A 15379-nucleotide genomic window follows, 5' to 3' on the forward strand; every position below is an offset into this window, starting at 1 on the left:
CGGTCATCTCCTGGCAGGTGACACCCCATTCCATACACTTGTGTGCTTTGGAACCTGTTTTTCCATCTTCCACTGTTTTCATGTGTCACATAATGCAGTCACTCAGCCAGCACTGCACCATGCATTATTCAGAAGAGAAGACGTCATGTGTTTACCACCAGTATGGCACACCTCCATGGCAGCACCCGAGCCCCTGACCCGGACACCAGAGGTGGTCGTCCTCCCCTCACATGCAGTGCAGTCAAATGAGAAGGTCAATAAGGCGCAGGGGGCGCAGCGACAAGTGCAGTGCACGGCAGTATCGTCCTCCCGGGAGGAGCCGAGCACACGTGCTGCTGGCAGGGCGGACCGCGGTACATAAACAGAGCGGCTCCGGTGTGACCGATAGTAACCCTGCTGTACGGGCTATAAAAGGAACTCCATACACAGCGCTGTGCGGGCGGGCGGAGACTGGGTGTGCGGCGGGGGATGCTGACAGGACGCGCTCACTGCGAGCACCACATCTGTTCTGGCCGGACTGGAGCGCACACGGGTCCCATCACTGTGCCTGCACTGGGGGGCTGCAGCTGAGGAGCCATTAGGACGGGGGAGAAGGTAAATGGCTTCTGCGGGCAGCACTCACTTATGGAAGAGCCTGAGGAGATGGAAACTTGTGCTGGATTATGGGCGAGTGGTTATTGTGTATGGCCACTACTGTGTCCGGGTCTGTGGGGGGTTACAAAGGTCAGGCGAGCCCTGGGGAGAGCTATCCTGGGGGTCTGTCACCTATCCTACCATTTACCTACCTATCTCCAAAAACTATCTATGATCTATCTATCTATCTGTGCCATAGTTACCTATGTATCTATCTATTATCTATCTATCCCATACTCTATCTATTATCTATCTGTCTGTCTATCTATCTCCAATAGTTACGGTATCTATTTATCTATCCCATAGTTATCTATTATCTATCTATCTGTCCCATATCTATCTATCTATCTATCTATCCCATAGTTATCTATCTATCTATCTATCTATCTATCTATCTATCTATCTATCTATCTATCCCATATCTATCTATTATCTATCTATCTATCTATCTATCTATCTATCTATCTATCTATCTATCCCATAGTTATCTATCTATCTATCTATCTATCTATCTATCTATCTATCTATCTATCCCATATCTATCTATTATCTATCTATCTATCTATCTATCTATCTATCTATCTATCTATCTATCTATGCCATATCTATCTATTATCTATCTATCTATCTATCTATCCCATATCTATCTATCTATCTATCTATCTATCTATCTATCTATCTATCTATCTATCCTATAGTTATCTATCTATCTATCTATCTATCTATCTATCTATCTATCTATCTATTATCTATCTATCTATTATCTATCTATCTATCTATCTATCTATCCCATATCTATCTATCTATCTATTATCTATCTATCTATCTATCTATCTATCCTATAGTTATCTATCTATCTATCTATCTATCTATCTATCCCATATCTATCTATCTATCTATCTATTATCTATCTATCTATCTATCCCATATCTATCTATTATCTATCTATCTATCTATCTATCTATCTATCTATCTATGCCATATCTATCTATTATCTATCTATCTATCTATCTATCTATCTATTCCATATCTATCTATCTATCTATCTATCTATCTATCTATCCTATAGTTATCTATCTATCTATCTATCTATCTATTATCTATCTATCTATCTATCTATCTATCTATCCCATATCTATCTATCTATCTATTATCTATCTATCTATCTATCCTATAGTTATCTATCTATCTATCTATCTATCTATCCCATATCTATCTATCTATCTATCTATCTATCTATCTATCTATCTATTATCTATCTATCTATCCCATATCTATCTATCTATCTATTATCTATCTATCTATCCCATATCTATCTATCTATCTATTATCTATCTATCTATTATCTATCTATCTATCTATCTATCTATCTATCTATCTATCTATCTATCTATCTATCTATCCCATAGTTATCTATCTATTTATCCCATAGTTATCTATCTATCTATCTATCTATCTATCTATCTATCTATCTATCTATCTATCTATCTATTATCTATCTATCTATCTATCCCATATCTATCTATTATCTATCTATCTATCTATCTATCTATCTATCTATCTATCTATCTATCTATCTATCTATCTATCTATCTATCTATCTATCTATCTATTATCTATCTATCTATTATCTATCTCCTATGTGTCCTGCCTGCCCTTGTGAGGCTGAATACCCAGATCCTGCCTGGAGCTCACTGTATGTCTCCTATACTTCTCTTTGTTTACTTGGGTCCTTCCGGCTGCTGTTTGCCGTTCTCCCCAGTCCTCACCGTCCTGCTTTTGGTGTAGGATCGTGTCTTGGCTTTCATTTTGGTTATTTCCACTGATGAGAGACGCTTCACCGATAGGTAACATTCTCTTTCTAACCGTTCCTCCTTATTTTCTCCATATTGTCCATCGAGCACTATAGGGTCTGTAATCTTACAGTCTGACATTGGAGTGCTGGATGAAGCCAGAGGAAACCACGCAAACATGGAGAAGAATATACAAACTCCATGCAGATGTTGCTCTTTGGGAGACCCCAATACTGGGTATTGTTTCCATGTATTGTAGCAATTGATTTTTTCCAGACTTTGGTACATATATGTGTATTGTTCTCGGTATGTTCCGTGCCACAGACTTGTTTTGATGTTGTTAGTTTCCCAGAACCATTTCGTTGCCCCCAGAACTCTGTGGTTTATCGGCTCCCTATAGCACAAGTGAGCCATCTCCGGCTATGACCCATGATTCCGGGCTGCTTACCATTATAGCCAGGCGTTGGAGCTGTAGGGAGGAATGAACGGCAGTAACCTTTCTGTGTAGTCATTGGTACGATACAGTGCACAGGAGAAAAGAGGAACATGCGGAGTATACTGGATAAACCTAGCTAGATGTGCCTGCCCAGTGTATCCTTTGTCTCATTTTTTGTCACCTACTTGAGCCAGTGTGTCATGTTTCCCATTGTGAAGGGACAACATTCATTGTTCTAGCAGGAGCACATATAGATCTTGGTCCTTATTTATCTCCTCCAGGACATGGTGGAACTATGTGTTAAGGTACCGTCACACATAACGATATTGTTAACGATATCGTTGCTATTTGTGACGTAGCAACGATATCGTTAATGAAATCGTTATGTGTGACAGCGACCAACGATCAGGCCCCTGCTGGGAGATCGTTGGTCGCTGAATAAGAATAGAGAAGCAGAGCGCAGCGCTGGAGGACAGACAGCGGTAGGTAAGTATCTAGTGTTTGTTTTTTTTAACTTTTAGCATGGTAACCAGGGTAAACATCGGGTTACTAAGCGCGGCCCTGCGCTTAGTTACCCGATGTTTACCCTGGTTACCGGCATCGTTGGTCGCTGGAGAGCGGTCTGTGTGACAGCTCTCCAGCGACCAACGATCCCGAGGTCCCCGGTAACCAGGGTAAACATCGGGTAACTAAGCGCAGGGCCGCGCTTAGTAACCCGATGTTTACCCTGGTTACCAGCGTAAAAAAACAAACAGTACATACTTACATTCAGCTGTCTGTCCCTTGCCGTCTGGTTCCTGCACTGACTGCTGGCCGTAAAGTGAAAGTGAAAGCACAGCACAGCGGTGAGTCACACAGCGGTGACTCACCGCTGTGGCTGTGCTCTGCTTTCACTTTACGGCCAGCAGTCAGTGCAGGAACCAGACGGCAAGGGACAGACAGCTGAATGTAAGTATGTACTGTTTGTTTTTTTACGCTGGTAACCAGGGTAAACATCGGGTTACTAAGCGCGGCCCTGCGCTTAGTTACCCGATGTTTACCCTGGTTACCAGTGAAGACATCGCTGAATCGGTGTCACGCCGATTCAGCGATGTCTACGGGGAGTCCAGCGACGAAATAAAGTTCTGGACTTTCTTCCCCGACCAGCGATCTCCCAGCAGGGGCCTGATCGCTGCTGCTTGTCACACTGGACGATATCGCTAGCGAGGACGCTGCAACGTCACGGATCGCTAGCGATATCATCTAGTGTGACAGTACCTTAACTGATGTAGAGAAGCCCCAAAAAAAAGAAGAAAAACTCACATCGGAACCCAGACAGATCCCATAATAAACAATAGGGTCCCTCCGTTTCCGTCATCATCATTTATGTAACTGATCCCTTTTGGACATTGTTTTCTTTTGTCCTTTCCTCAAAATGGATGGGACAAATAGAATGTCCGGACAAAACTGTGAACATCACCTTAGAGAAGTACTGCAAGTCTGTCTTATTGCTGATGCGGTCCTTTGTCGTTAGGCTGGACCTAACAGGTATACCTTGTCACTATGAAGTAGATCGTAGACACACAAAATTGCAACTTGTGTTAGCTGCCATATTGTTTTAACACAAAATGTGCCACGTGGCCTCACGCAAAGTGGCAGTCTGGAAATGAATGAAAATTGGCTGGTGTAGTCATGTAATCTGTTTTAGTCTATTAATATTATTTATTATTATTAGTATTATTTTCAGATGTCTTAGAGCCAAATGAGATACACCACTCAACTACATCTTTATAGTCATGAGTTTAATTTCAGCTAATTATCATGTAGATATTAGAGACCATCAAAACGATTTGAAGGACCACCCTTGTCCAGCAGCTGTGTAGGTGCCAGACCAAAGCCTTGAGAACCTACCTAACAAAATCCCTGGCTTCTTCTCCTGATTTGTAAACTTGGTGCCACATCATGATGCAGCACGGTGGCTCAGTGGTTAGCAGCCTGGCAGCACTGAGGTCTGGGTTCAAATCCTACCAAGGACAACATCTGCAGGAGTTTGTATGTTCTCCCCATGTTTGCGTGGGTTTCCTCTGGTTTTCTCCAACGCTTCAAAGACATACTGATAGGGAATTTAGATTGTGAGCCACAATGGGGACAGTGATGATAATGTATGTAAGCCACTGTGGAAATAATGGCGCTATATAAGTGTTCAAAATAAATGCACGCTTGACATCATACTAGGTCAGAAGAGGTGCTGGGGATTCCAATAAATAGGAAGAAGTTAACAGGGCTCTGGTCTGGTGGGTACAAATCACCAACATGGCCATTGGGTCCTGTGAATCTATTTTTTGCATTGTAATGCTTAAACACACAATATATTAATGTGATTACATCATTTTGTAATAGAAAATGTATATACTGAGGCTTGCATGAATCTGTATTTTGGTTCCATTTTGTAATAGGCCTGCTAGAGGTGTCCATGTGCCTTGTACTATACATAAATATGGAAGTACTCTGCCCCAGTAGTGCTTGTATGCCGCCATTTGCACCAAAACAAGCTCATTTACAATAACTGTAGGTCACAGAGTCCGATATAGCCAATTTGGCGTTAATTGAAAACCGTCAGGCTTTCTACTAATTAACCCATGTGGGCTCTCGGACGGTGTGTGTTCTACTTTTTTTTGCTTTTTCCCTGGTTCCTGGTAAATATTTGCTGGTGGGACTGTAGTTTTATTCTTTTTAATAAAATCTTATTTAGGTGTATTTCAGAGTTCTTGCATAGTGTATGCGTCAATAAATACCTGGTCCCGTATAATTAGCTTACTGCATTTTATTCTTATTCAAGCTGAATTTTCAGATAGGAAACTTGTTCCAGAAAATCAGCTTTCAGTAGATCAGCCCCAACACGCTACCAGTGTATCCCATGGGACCATTTTCCTTCTCAAGTTTCCATACTTTTTATTTTCATATCTTCACCATTTAGTACAATATGTAAGATCAAGTTGTAAGATATATATATATATATATATATATATAATCATATCAATCATATTATTATTAGAAGGGAAGCAGCCATCATGTGAACCAGTGGTAAACAATATTTTGGGTATTTACACTGGTAAGTATAGTTATGACCATTGGTATGGTAATAGTTTGGATCTTGCTGATAGTTACAAGTAATACAGTCATTACTTTACATTGTATCTAAATACTGTAAAACGTCATTGTAGAAATTATATCAATACATCATTAGTCTTTTAGGCAAATGAAAGTGACTTAAGGTATACAGTAGCAACATGTGTAAGCTGCAAAAGTGTTCTGCAAACCGTAGCATTTCTGGTTCCCGTCAGCTTCTTTTGTCCTCAGTTCGGACAGCTGAAGACGGCCCATAGGCTTGCACGATATATTTTTTAATTTATTTAGTAAATGATCCAATTATTGCATCATTAAGCTATGATCACACTTTATATATGTGAGTGCAGTTTGAATACTAAATTTTCATTACAGTCTTTTGCTCGTTTTCTAATAGTCAAGCTGTAAAGTGAGCTAACCAGTGCTGTACCAATCTCAGTTTAGCCGGTGAGGGATCTTTACTAATAAAAAGCTGTGGTAGACTTTAATATACACTTATTTATGAAAACTGTATCATTTGAAGTTGTTGTTGTTCATATGATTTGTACTTTACAGTGAATAGATAACACTTATGTTTTAATATCATAGCTGACTAGGCTTTAAATATCCCAGGAGCCAGACAATCACAGTATCAAATCTTCCACTAATGCATTTTTGGCTGGTATTCCATTACAAATAAAAGATCTTATTGGACCATTAAAATCAAATTGGCTCATTACTGTCTCTTGAATATTTTCTCCTTCACTTGCCTATGTAAAGAGTGTGTGTTTGTATTTATATATAGGGGTGTTGCTAGGGTCTTAAAAGATCAGGGGCACGAGCCTCAAGGTATATGTCTCGCCATTGCCTTTCCACATTTTCCATTTGGTCCAGGAGTAACATGTTGACTTCTAACTATGACTTTGATGTTTATAAGCAAGTCACATTGGACAATCACCAACCTACACAAACGCCCCTCAGATCTGTGCCTGCACCTGCTGGGTGGCATAGTGACCCTAATACTTTGAAAATTTAAATGTAATAAAAAAAGTAATAATACCCATGTGCTGCTTTGAAGATTATATTGCCCCTAGTGCCACCTTCAATTAACAGTGCCCCTTAAAAAGTAATGCTTCATGTGCCCCCTGAGAGCCCTCATCAAAAGTAATAATGCCCCCATTTAGATAGACTATGGTTCCCCCAGGTCCTTCTTCGAAACTAATAAGGTCTTCTGAGTGCCTTTAAATATAATATAAAAGTAAAGCCTATACTTACCTAATGCTGATTCTCCACTGCAACATTCGTGTCCTCTTCTGACTTCTATAAACAATGGGCAGGTGCAGGCGGCGCAATATTAGGATTCTGACATCTTGTAGGGTGCAGATCCACAGAAGCATGTGGCCTACAAGATGGAGACTGCTAGGGTAGGGAGATTGTGATTGAACGGTATTAGATTCATCTTGGTGCTGCAAAGTTCAAAGTGGCACTTGCTGGAGAGTAAGGGCACCCGGCAAAAATCTATCTATCCCATATCTCTATCTATCTATCTATCTATCTATCTATCTATCTATCTATCTATCTATCTATCTATCTGTCTGTCTGTCTGTCTGTCTGTCTGTCTGTCTGTCTATCTATCTATCTATCTAAGCACACTATATTCACCAAGGTTTTGAGACATAAGTGTTGATCACTGAGTTCAGGTTTAGTCCCATTGCCACAGGTGTATAACATCCATCCCCTAGTCATGTAGTCTGCCTTTACTAACATTTGTGAAAGAATAGGCTGTTGTAAGAGTTTACTGAATTCCAGTATAGTACAGTCATAGGATTTCAAGGTTGTAACAAGTTAGTTTGTGAAGTTCCTTCCATCCTAAATATTGCACTATTAACTATGAGTATTATTATTGAAAATTGGAAGCAGAGCTCATCCATAAAGTGGAAGCCACATAAAGATAAAGAATGGGGTCACAGAGTGCTGAGGCACATATTGTATGAAAGTCTCCAATTCTCTCCTGACTCAGTACCTGCAAAGTTAGGCCCCTTTCACACATCAGTCTTTTGTCGTCAGTCTCAATCCGGCGAATTTTGAAAAAAACGGATCCAGCGATTGTTGCCACTGGATCCGCTTTTTTCTCATAGACTTGTATTAGCGACGGATTGCGACGGATGGCCTCACGTTTCAGCCGTCGTTCGCCAGATCCGTCGAAAATTGTCTGTCCAGCGGCAGTAGATAACAGACAAAGTAACGTTTTTGTGTCAGTCGAAAAAACGGACAGCAATGGATCCGTCAGGGGGATGAAGGAACAGTGCGTCCGAAACGCGCGTCGGGGTGCACTATATCAAATTGGCGGTCCTTATAATAAATCCTGTACATTGAGAAGTAAGTGACTCTGGATACTATCCACCCATAGCACCTTATAGTAGCACTTTTTTGCACTGAATCCACTTTCATTGTCTTTTCTTACACTTGATTGAATATAGTTTTAAGCACATTGTATGCACTTTTTTTTAAAAAAAGCGTTTTTTTGCTTTCAGTTTACAGCACTATTTGTTTATATGCAATATAGGGTGGTTTAAGGACATATATAGAGTCCTTACGGGTATAACATACAATATATGATGTCTGCCATATGATATAATTTGATATGTGCACAAAATATTTTAAGTACATACATATTAAATTATCTTGATTTTATTTTTGTATTTTTATGGTTTGATAATCGCCACTAAAATAAATAAATATCTATATATTTGTAAAATATTCTCTGTTGTGATGGTTTTCGGTCTGGCTATGTTGTGAGCACGATACTTTTAGCTCTTTGTAGTTCTATCACTACATCATTGGCACATATGGTAATCTCCGGGTATTTTTAATATAGTCTGAATTTTTACATTAGTGTTTTATCTGATACTTTGGTATCACTAGTGTGTTTAATTAATTATGCCAACTGTAAAGTTTGGTGGAGAAGCGATAATGGTGTGGGGTTCTTTTCGGGGGTTGGTCTAGATTCCTTAGTTACAGTGAAGAGATTTAATTCATTAGTATACCAAGATAGTTTGGACAGTTGTAGCTTTCAACTTTTGGGGAAACAGTTTTGGAAGTCTTTTTTCTGTCCCCCATTTCTGCGCCCTAGTGCAGAAAGCTAGGTTCATGAAGGCATGTTTGGGAGAACTTGGTGTGGTAGAACTTGACTGGTCCACACAGATTCCTGATCTCAATAAAATGGAGATCAAGACCTAGAACAAAGATTGTAACACGGCATCAGTGTTTGACCTCACAAATGCTCTTGTTTAAGAATTCTATGTATATAAATATTTATGTATATATCATGTTTACGTGACTTTATCGCGCTAAGCAGGTGATATGGAGACAAATTTGTTAAGTAAAGGATGGTAAGGTACTGTATAATATATCAGCAGTGAACTTCATTGATTGCAAACAAAATGAAGACTTTTGCTTAACAACAAGAGCAGAGGATGTTTTTCAGAACAAGAGGAAGCCCTGGAGGTTGCGGCAATAATGGATATTTCTTTGATTTATTATTTTAGAGTCAGATGAACTCAGCATTTTCTATACATTGGTGGGAATACAAACGGTCTTGCTGAATTTGCTCTACAAGTGGTTTTGAAGTGAAGTCGGTGCTTCCTCTGAGGTCCTGTATTCTGGTACTTAACATGAACCCTCATAAGTGTTACTCCAGGTCAAAGATCATTCTGTGTGTGTATTGTGCCTAAATATCTACATGTGTGTGGATGATAATGGCAGTGTATTATGTACATGTGCATAATCTAAGATCTGTAAAGATGGTAATTGGCAACAGTCTTACTAGAAGGCAAATATGCTTCTAATTTTTGTAGGTCCATGTATGCTATGCCTTGTAGAGTAGAGACATCAGACATCAGTCTGAGAAGTCGAAGACTAGAATCATTTGGGGTATTTGCTCTCAATACAAGACACCCACATGCTTCAAATTACAGTTAAATTTACATTTTATGGCACAATTGTGGCGTAAACGCCATATTGAATTGGACCTTTGTTGCTATACCCTGTACATCTCAGTTGCCACATTAGGACCACCCAGAGCACTTGCCAGATAATTTGCATAATGCACCCAAATTACTATGGGTTTACTATCCTACCCGGCACTATGACTGCTTTCATGACCACGGCAGACTTCCTTAATGACAACTAGAGGGTGGAGCACATCTGCCTCCCTATTGGCAACAGCCTACAAATAAGATATTGAGAAGTACGACATTTGGGTCAATGCCTCCTCTGTATGTGGCACCACCATATTCACTTGCAGAGATGAGCATGGTGCTTGCTGCACTGGTAGAGAGACTGGCATGCTACTTAACGATGCACTGGTATTGCTAGAACTCACCAGTTGTCTTAAAATGGGCTTCCTCCTGCTGAATTACAAAACCATTGCTGTGTAAAGAGAGTTATGGTTGGCTTATGCTTTAATTTCCTTGGCACGGCTCAAAACAGGCTGACAAGTTAATTTGGTTTAATTTGTGTGTTTAATAATGTAATTTGATTGTAATTTGATTGCAAGCTCAAATGGCGCTGGGATCTATATCTATTCTTAGCCCTTTCGGGTAAAACACTGTCAAGTTGGACATTTTAAAGACACCATCAAGGTCATCTAGCTGCAGTATTACTTGTGGGTAACAGGTGGCGGTATAGAGCCAAATTCTTTTTTCCTTGCTTATGTTTATGGCATTGCCCTTGTACAGTAGAGTCTAACAAGCCAGATGTTGAAATCTACTGCAGGGCAAAGTATCACAGACCTCTTCTCTGCAGTCAGTGTGTACAGATAGAGTGATTAGTTTGTGCTTTAGAAATTGCTGAAATTGGTGTGCCTTTTCTCATCTCTTTTTAAAAACAGATAAAATAGTTTAGTCATTGACTTGTGCATATCTGACACCAATCATCAGTGAAACCAATTTGATTATATGAGCAGTGCCCACCTTTTAATAATCATAAGTATCTTCCATGCCTGCACTGCAAGGCTTGACTGGACAGATTTGAGCCTTTTATACCTGCACTGCAATGCTTGACTGGACAGATTTGAGCCTTTTATACCTGCACTGCAATGCTTGACTGGACAGATTTGAGCCTTTTATAGCTGCACTGCAAAGCTTGACTGGACAGATTGGAGCCTTTATACCTGCACTGCAAGGCTTGACAGGACAGATTGGTGCCTTTCATACCTGCACTGCAAGGCTTGACTGGACAGATTGGTGCCTTTCATACTTGCACTGCATGGCTTAACTTGACAGATTGGAGCCTTTTGTACCTGCACTGCAAGGCTTGACTGGATAGATTGGAGCCTTTTATACCTGCACTTCAAGACTTGACTGGACAGATTGAAGCCTTTTATACCTGCACTTCAAGGCTCGACTGAACAGAGTGATGCCTTTTATATCAGCTATTGACACTGTCACCCCTCTCATTCATGGCGTATCAATAGACAACCCTGGCATAATAACACCACTAAAAAGCTCCTGCAACTGTCCAGAGTTGCAGAGCGGCATTGGAAGAAAACACATTCGCAAGATGACTTCACTGAATTCAAACAGGCAACACTCGTTTCTTAATCGGCTCTCACCTCTGCTAAACAGGCCTACTTCACAACCCTCGTATCCTCCCTATCCTCCAACCCCAAACAGTTATTCAAAACCTTTAACTCCCTCCTCCGCCTCCACTGCCCCCTCCAACCTCCCTCATCTCTGCTGAGGACTTTGCCACACACTTTAAAACTAAGATCGACCAAACAAGGCAAGTCTTCATTGTTCAACCACCACAACCCCTTTGTATACCAGACCAATGCCCAAATCCCATAACCTCCCTCTCCAAGATCACTGAAGGGGGCTTAATTGTCTCCTCTCCAAATCGCACCTCACCACCTGTGCGATCGATCCCATCCCACCCCCTCCCCAACCTCACCACCACACTTATCCCATCCCTAAGCCACCTCTTCAAACTATCACTAACTTCTGGCACCTTCCCTTCTGCTTTCAAACATGCCACAATCACGCCTATCCTTAAAAAGCCAACCCTCCATCCAACTGCCATGTCCAGCTATCGCCCAATATTGCTGCTCCCATTCGCTTCCAAACTCCTGGAGCAGCACGTCCATGCTGAACTTTCCTCCCACCTCTCATCTAACTTGCTCTTTGACAAACTACAATCTGGTTTACGCCCCCATCACTCAACTGAGACAGCCCTGACCAAAATCACTAACGACCTACTTACAGCCAAAGCTAACGGACAATACTCTGTACTCCTCCTTCTTGACCTGTTCTCTGCTTTTGACACAGTTGACCACTGCCTCCTACTACAGATCCTCTCCTCCTTTGGCATCAAAGACCTCGCCCTATCCTGGATCTCCTCATACCTTTCCATCCGCACATTTAGCGTCTCCCACTCCCACACTACCTCCTCATCCCACCCTCTCTCTGTTGGAGTCCCCAAGGCTCTGTTCTAGGACCCCTACTATTCTCAATCTATACACAACTCATAAAGTCCCATGGATTCCAGTACCACCTTTAGCCCAGACGTCACCTCTCTGCTGTCCAGAATCCCAGAGTGTCTATCAGCCATATCCTCCTTCTTCTCCTCTCGCTTCCTCAAACTCAATGTGAACAAATCTGAACTCATCATCTTTCCTCCATCTCATAGATCTTCCATACCTGACCTATCTATCGCAATTAAAGACATCACGCTTTCCCCCGTACCGGAAGTCCGCTGCCTCGGAGTAACCCTTGACTCTGCCCTGTCCTTCAAACCGCACATCCAAGCTCTTTCCACCTCCTGTCGCCTCCAGCTCAAAAATATCTTCAGAATCCATCCTTTCCTCAACCGTCAATCTACTAAAATGCTTGTGCATGCCCTCATCATCTCCCACCTTGACTATTGCAACATCCTTTTCGGTGGCCTCCCTGCTAACACCCTTGCACCTCTCCTGCCCCTCCTTAACTCTGCTGCCCGACTAATTCATCTCTCTCCTCGCTACTCCTCCGCTTCCCCCCTCTGCAAATCTCTTCACTGGCTCCCATTCCCTCAGCGTATCCAGTTCAAACTACTAATACTGACCTAAAAGGCCATCCATAACCTGTCTCCTCCATATATCTCTGAACTAATCTCCCGATATCTTCCCTCACGTAATCTCTGGTCCTCCCAAGACCTCCTCCTCTCCTCGACACTTATCCGCTCCTAACCCAACCGCCTCAAGGACTTCTCCAGAATATCCCTCATCCTCTGGAATTCCTTGCCCCAACCCATCCGACTATCAACCACATTCGGATCCTTCAGACGGTACCTGAAAACCCACCTCTTCAGGAAAGCCTACAGCCTGCACTGACCTTGCTGCCTTCTCACCACTACCAAAGCTACCGCCTCACCAACACGGGAGGTCCTGCAACCCTCAACCTATTGTCTCCATCCCCACCATCCTGTAGAATGTAAGCCCGCAAGGGAAGGGTCCTCGCCCCTCTGTATCAGTCTGTAATTGTTAGTTTGCTTACTGTAAGTGATATCTGTAATTTGTATGTAACCACTTCTCATGTACAGCACCATGGAATCAATGGTGCTATATAAATAAATAATAATTATAATAATACCTGCACTGCAAGGCTTAACTGGACAGATTGGTGCTTTTCATACCTGTGCTGCAAGGCTTGACTGGACAGATTGGTGTCTTTCACACCTGCACTGCAAGGCTTGACTTGACAGATTGGCGCCTTTCATACCTGCACTGCAAGGCTTCACTGGACAGATTGGTGCCTTTCATACCTGCACTGCAAGGCTTAGCTGGACAGATTGGGGCAGCACATAGCCAGAAGTATGGAGAGGCCATAAAAACAGCTGATCTTTCCCAAGAGCAGGAGCTTTGTGAGCTTACTGATCTATACCTAGGAAGCATGCAGACATATTGCAGGCTGCTTTCTATGACTCTGGGGGTCACTGAATGATACCGGGACACCAGGACACCAACGCTAAACTCTCTTCTGTGTCATGCACCACCTCCTCATTTTATTTAACACCAAAATCTTTGCTTCCCTTTTAAACCCAGTCTGGTCTCAATTAGCATTTTGTCTGTCATCTATGAGGCTCAAGCTGGAAGACATTAAGTTCAATCTTGTTCTTTTCTTAGACACCGTGACATCACCCAGACCTGGTGTGCCAGGAGAACGGGACATATGCCAAAGAGCTCAGTCCATCATGTTTACGAACTGACAAAAATTATTTAAAAACACTTTGACATATCAGATCTCTTGACATATAAAGGAGCTAATGATCCAGCTGTAGTCCCCGAATTCTAGTCCCCGAATTCTGCTGATGCTATCAGATCTTTGTTCATTAGAAAGATTTACATTTAGTTTTTCTACCCCTGTGATGGCTCTGTGCCCTCTCACTTCTCCTGGCACTAAGCCACCCTGTATCCATAAACAGCAGTGTGCCCAGCTTTAGGCTAGCGTGCACACTATGTCTGCTTATGTAACCAAGCACAGGATGCTGCGAGCAATACAGGATTATGGGAAGTATAGACAAAGCTGTGGGCAGCAGGAAAATAACATTGTCTGCAATTTCAATAGATAAAAGCTGTATATGAATGTTTTTTTCACAGTGATTGTATATTTGAATATCTTTCACAATAATGCTTTGCCCCTTTAAGTCCGCAGATTGTGTTTACTGGAATGTTTTAATCCTCAGTGCGCTATTCTCTAGAGGAGTGCTATCTCTTTCCTCCCTAATGACATCCATGATGGCTCAATCATTATTTCTATGTATTCTCTATCGAATACTAATGAATAATTGTCCTAATTGTCCGCTTGCCAGTATTCCCACAGCAAAAATGGCTATTTCTCTGTTATTGCTCATACTCTACGTACAAGTTTTAGTAAATGCTGCACTTTTCTTACTTTACAGTGGCTTGCAAAAGTGTTCCCCCCTCCCCCCATCTTGGCATTTTTCATGTTTTGCTACCTCACAACCTGGAATTTCACAGTATTTTTTGAAGGTTCATGCAAAGGTTCCTGCAAAGAAGATGCCTAGAACTGTGAACATTTGGTTTTCTTTTTACTGTGATGCAAACAACAAATGTGACAAAATAACTGAAAACTACAGCGTGCATATCTGTTCACCCCCCTAAAGTCAGTGCTTTGTAGAGCCTTCTTTTGCAGCAGTTACAGCTGCAAGTTGCTTTGGATAAGTCTCTATGAGCTTTCCACATTTTGCCACAGGGATTTTTGCCCATTCCTTAAGGCAAAACTGCTCCAGCTCCTCCAAGTTAGATGGTTTCCTCTGGTGAACAGCAATCTTCAAGTCTGACCACAGATTCTCAATTAGATTCAGGCCTGGGCTTTGAGTAGGCCACTCCAAAACATTTACACATTTGCCCTTAAACCACTCGAGTGCTTGCTTT

The 15379-nt window shown here is 41.6% G+C and overlaps 1 protein-coding gene across 2 annotated transcripts in view; it reads left to right on the forward strand.

The window, feature by feature from the left end:
* Positions 1-435: 435 nt before the first annotated feature.
* ABCA1 (ATP binding cassette subfamily A member 1) overlaps positions 436-15379 on the forward strand; it is a 132128-nt gene continuing 117184 nt past the window's right edge. Inside the window, exon 1 of one of the 2 annotated variants that reach the window (XM_069765939.1) lies at positions 436-594. The gene's annotated coding sequence lies outside the window, so the exon portion shown is untranslated. The remainder of the gene's footprint in view (positions 595-15379) is intronic. The other variant, XM_069765928.1, reaches the window with a different exon arrangement.

This window comes from Ranitomeya imitator, chromosome 1 (assembly GCF_032444005.1).
Source record: "Ranitomeya imitator isolate aRanImi1 chromosome 1, aRanImi1.pri, whole genome shotgun sequence".
Lineage (NCBI taxonomy): Eukaryota > Metazoa > Chordata > Amphibia > Anura > Dendrobatidae > Ranitomeya > Ranitomeya imitator.